Source organism: Crinia signifera, chromosome 6, assembly GCF_055691185.1.
Source record: "Crinia signifera chromosome 6, ASM5569118v1, whole genome shotgun sequence".
In the NCBI taxonomy this organism is placed as follows: domain Eukaryota; kingdom Metazoa; phylum Chordata; class Amphibia; order Anura; family Myobatrachidae; genus Crinia; species Crinia signifera.
This window is the reverse complement of record NC_139222.1, coordinates 98578905-98584463: the sequence shown is the minus strand read 5'-3', so window position 1 is coordinate 98584463 and position 5559 is coordinate 98578905.

Below are 5559 nucleotides of genomic sequence, written 5' to 3'. Positions count from 1 at the left end.
CAGTGGTGGGGGAGGGATGGGGCATCAAAAAGGCGCAGTAGGAAGAAGGAGAGGAGGCTGGCCTGGCCTGCCCTGGCTGTGGTGCTGAGTGGAAATGGGGGGAGGTCAGTGGTCAGAGAGGCTGCATTTTGGTAATGGCAGCTCAGCTGCAAGAGTGTGTAGGGACCGGGATGCTAGGGCAGCGAGGGGGGACTGAGGTGCTGGGCAGTCCAGCAAGGACTTTTGAATCATTGCTGCTAAGGCCGGTGAATCTGCATAAGAAAACGCACACATTGTTATTCTTATTTACTTATCAAGTTATTATATATATATATATATATATATATATATATATATACAGGTCGAGTATCCCGTATCCGAATATCCGTTATCCGAATTATTCCGAAATACGGACATTCCAGAAAGTGAAAAAAAAATTTTTTTTTGCTAAAAACTCACTGGGGACATTTGTAACAGCATCACTGGGGACATGATATGTAACTGGCACTATATATGTGCAAGACAATGATTGCTTGGCATTCAAATTCAGTGCTGAGATAGTACACACATTTTGTTTCACGTTTTGAAACCTTGTTTTTTGAACAATTAAAATATATTTGTGTGTATTTTATGTGGTAATAAAATATATTTGTGTGTATATTATGTGTTTATACAGCATAAATGCAAGATACTTCAAAATACATCATTGAAATATTAAAATATTCCGAAATACGGAATAATCCGTTATCCAAAATTCTCCTGGTCCCGAGCATTTTGGATACGGGATACTCAACCTGTATATATATATATATATGTGCATGCACTATATATCTTATATAGCTCATGCACACATATAATCTGCAGCGCTTCACAGAGAATATTTGAACATTCACATCAGTCCCTGCCACATATTGGGCCAGAATGATGTATTAAGCCTGTTGAAGAGATAAAGTGGACAAAAAGTGGAAATGAAATGGAAGGAGATAAGTTAACGCACCAGCCAATCAGCTCCCAACTGTAATTTTTCAAACATAGCTGATTGGCTATTGAATTCTCTCCTTACACTTTATATTCACTTTACCTCATCATCATCATGCTTAATACATCTACCACATTGTTTGCTATAGCCGGTTTTCTCTACGGTTTAGGGAGGGTAAATGGGAATGCTGATACACTTTTATTTTGCATAGAAATAAGTATTTATATTTCCATCTTTACTTTTGAACAGAAAAATAGACCAGACCAGTCTATCAGACCTGTCTGATAACCATCTCTGGAGTGGTTTGGATTGGAAAGAGAGAAAGGTCCCAGAGGAAGCAGAGAACATTTTGTGGAACCTGTCTGACAAGTCTGACATCTCTAGTGGTTTGGAAAGAGAAAAAGGTCCCAGAGAGGAAGCAGAGAACATTTCATGGAAACTGTTGGGTTACACAGTGGGTTGAAATTCCACTTCACAGATAAATGAGTGTTTTGTACTTAGCAGGGGGAGGCAGAGTGTAAAAGGGGAAAAACAGTGGATGACCATTATTCATTTTACTTATTTATTAACAGTTTCTTATATAGCGCAGCATATTCCGCTGCACTTTACAAAGGAGACAGTGATACAACAAACAGGTAATTTACAGACAGTCAAAAAGTAGGAGGGCCCTGCTCGCAAGCTTACAATCTATAGACCATGACAGGGTGACAGTGGCAGCAGTGGGCCCTTTAGTCCTCCTTAGGTGCCCTGGTGCACTGCACCTGCTGCACCAATGGTAGTTCCGCCTCTGCTAACAAAGGCAGCTTTGATATAATATCTTCTTAACCCCCGGCTCCATTCATCCCCAACTGTTAATCCTTGTATGGATGTACAGTACCATTTTGCATGCCGCCATGGATACATGATTTCTGTACTTAGGGTGAGACTGAGATGTATTATTCCTAAGAGTGGTGAAGAGTGGCTGCTTGTAACAATCAGCTTCTACATTTCCATAAATAAATGTTGTTATTATATTTTAAAAAAGTTTTTTTTTTAGGTAGCCCTTGAACCTAAGGATGAAAAGGCAACACAGTTTGACAGATTTTTTTCAATAAGAAAACAAAATCAGATACTGTTGTGTCAGAATTGGTCTTGGAAGGTTCAACACAGTCACAAGCACAACCAATCCAGCCTGAAGAAAGCAGCACGTCAATTAAAATAGAAAATCACAACAATTCCAATATTGAAAATAGTCTTCCTGAATGCTGGTCAGTGCAACAATATAACAATTTTAATGAAAAATATGAAGGACTGGGAATTTCTAACAAAAACTTAGGTTGTGAGTATTGTGCAAAATATGATTTCATAAAAGAGAAAAGTGTTCATGCATCAAAAGAGTGGAAAGAATTTCAGATTGAGGCATCAGTGAAAAATAGAATGGTACAACAAGTTCTCTAAGGAAAAAATGAAAGAACATTTTTCATCAAAGGCTCATAACATTTGTAAAGACAACTTCAAAATATGTGAGCAGGATTCTATAACAAACGTAGTAGATACAGTGAATAAAAAATATTTAAGTACTACTTGTAGAGTATTTAATACAGTTTACAGCCTGTCAAAAAGATGTAAACCATTTTCAGACATAGAAGATGAGATTCAACTGCAAATTAAAAATGGCTTAGATATGGGAATAGGATTGCATTCACGTAAAACTGCTATGAAAATAGTTGATTTTATGGCAAAGGAAATTAAAAAAGAAATACAGTATTTACTAAAATTACTGAAAATAATCAGAAAATATGTTTGATTATTGACAAAGCTTCAACGATATCGTACAAACCAGTTATTATACTATTCTAAAAATTTGAGGACTCCGTTTCATCTCCAACTATTTTTGTTGAGCTGGTTGAATTTTAAAAACAAGATGCAGAGACACTGGGTGAGATTTAATAGGATGAGAGATTCAGAAAGTGAGAGATTTGGTGAGAAATCTCCAGTTTTTTTTAAAATGGCAATCATTTACAGTGCAACATCAAACTGTTTTTTCAGTGTAAATGATTGCCGCTTTTAAAAAAAACTGGAGATTTCTCACCAAATCTCTCACTTCCTGTACACGTGTTCTTCCGATCTTCTGTGCAGTGCAGGAGAGGAGCGACCATCACACGGTGGCGGACGGTGTGCAGAAGACTTGCGGCTTCTTGACACAGAATCTGCACTGTGGCAGATTGACATCAGCGGCGGTCTGAGGTGGCTGTGGGTGTTGTGTGCCCAGAAGAGCAGAGCAGAGACAAGCATCTCACTGTCGTGTCTGGGTGAGTTATTAATTATATGTTGCTGCTGTGCTGTGTGGGGAGAGTGAGATGGAGGGGAGAGGGGCAGCATTGCAATGCAGCAAGCGCAAGGCTGACAGTCACTCTGCTGAACTGACACTGAATGCTGTATTTAATGTGCCAATGGAGGTGCCGGCCGCTGGGGGCATCAAAATGGCACTGGATGAGTAGCTCAGGGGTGCTGTCGCCTGCCTGCCAGCAGGGTTGCTTAACTGTTTACTGCCTGCCAGTGCTGAGCCTGTAACTGTTGGGGAGAAAGTGAGGAGCCAGTATGGCACTGGACACGGTTGCTGGGCTGGTTGTGGGCTGGCCAGAGGACTAGAGGAGCCTTTATCAGCCTGCAGTGGTGGGGGAGGGATGGGGCATCAAAAAGGCGCAGTAGGAAGAAGGAGAGGAGGCTGGCCTGGCCTGCCCTGGCTGTGGTGCTGAGTGGAAATGGGGGGAGGTCAGTGGTCAGAGAGGCTGCATTTTGGTAATGGCAGCTCAGCTGCAAGAGTGTGTAGGGACCGGGATGCTAGGGCAGCGAGGGGGGACTGAGGTGCTGGGCAGTCCAGCAAGGACTTTTGAATCATTGCTGCTAAGGCCGGTGAATCTGCATAAGAAAACGCACACATTGTTATTCTTATTTACTTATCAAGTTATTATATATATATATATATATATATATATATATATATATATATGTGCATGCACTATATATCTTATATAGCTCATGCACACATATAATCTGCAGCGCTTCACAGAGAATATTTGAACATTCACATCAGTCCCTGCCACATATTGGGCCAGAATGATGTATTAAGCCTGTTGAAGAGATAAAGTGGACAAAAAGTGGAAATGAAATGGAAGGAGATAAGTTAACGCACCAGCCAATCAGCTCCCAACTGTAATTTTTCAAACATAGCTGATTGGCTATTGAATTCTCTCCTTACACTTTATATTCACTTTACCTCATCATCATCATGCTTAATACATCTACCACATTGTTTGCTATAGCCGGTTTTCTCTACGGTTTAGGGAGGGTAAATGGGAATGCTGATACACTTTTATTTTGCATAGAAATAAGTATTTATATTTCCATCTTTACTTTTGAACAGAAAAATAGACCAGACCAGTCTATCAGACCTGTCTGATAACCATCTCTGGAGTGGTTTGGATTGGAAAGAGAGAAAGGTCCCAGAGGAAGCAGAGAACATTTTGTGGAACCTGTCTGACAAGTCTGACATCTCTAGTGGTTTGGAAAGAGAAAAAGGTCCCAGAGAGGAAGCAGAGAACATTTCATGGAAACTGTTGGGTTACACAGTGGGTTGAAATTCCACTTCACAGATAAATGAGTGTTTTGTACTTAGCAGGGGGAGGCAGAGTGTAAAAGGGGAAAAACAGTGGATGACCATTATTCATTTTACTTATTTATTAACAGTTTCTTATATAGCGCAGCATATTCCGCTGCACTTTACAAAGGAGACAGTGATACAACAAACAGGTAATTTACAGACAGTCAAAAAGTAGGAGGGCCCTGCTCGCAAGCTTACAATCTATAGACCATGACAGGGTGACAGTGGCAGCAGTGGGCCCTTTAGTCCTCCTTAGGTGCCCTGGTGCACTGCACCTGCTGCACCAATGGTAGTTCCGCCTCTGCTAACAAAGGCAGCTTTGATATAATATCTTCTTAACCCCCGGCTCCATTCATCCCCAACTGTTAATCCTTGTATGGATGTACAGTACCATTTTGCATGCCGCCATGGATACATGATTTCTGTACTTAGGGTGAGACTGAGATGTATTATTCCTAAGAGTGGTGAAGAGTGGCTGCTTGTAATAATCAGCTTCTACATTTCCATAAATAAATGTTGTTATTATATTTTAAAAAAGTTTTTTTTTTAGGTAGCCCTTGAACCTAAGGATGAAAAGGCAACACAGTTTGACAGATTTTTTTCAATAAGAAAACAAAATCAGATACTGTTGTGTCAGAATTGGTCTTGGAAGGTTCAACACAGTCACAAGCACAACCAATCCAGCCTGAAGAAAGCAGCACGTCAATTAAAATAGAAAATCACAACAATTCCAATATTGAAAATAGTCTTCCTGAATGCTGGTCAGTGCAACAATATAACAATTTTAATGAAAAATATGAAGGACTGGGAATTTCTAACAAAAACTTAGGTTGTGAGTATTGTGCAAAATATGATTTCATAAAAGAGAAAAGTGTTCATGCATCAAAAGAGTGGAAAGAATTTCAGATTGAGGCATCAGTGAAAAATAGAATGGTACAACAAGTTCTCTAAGGAAAAA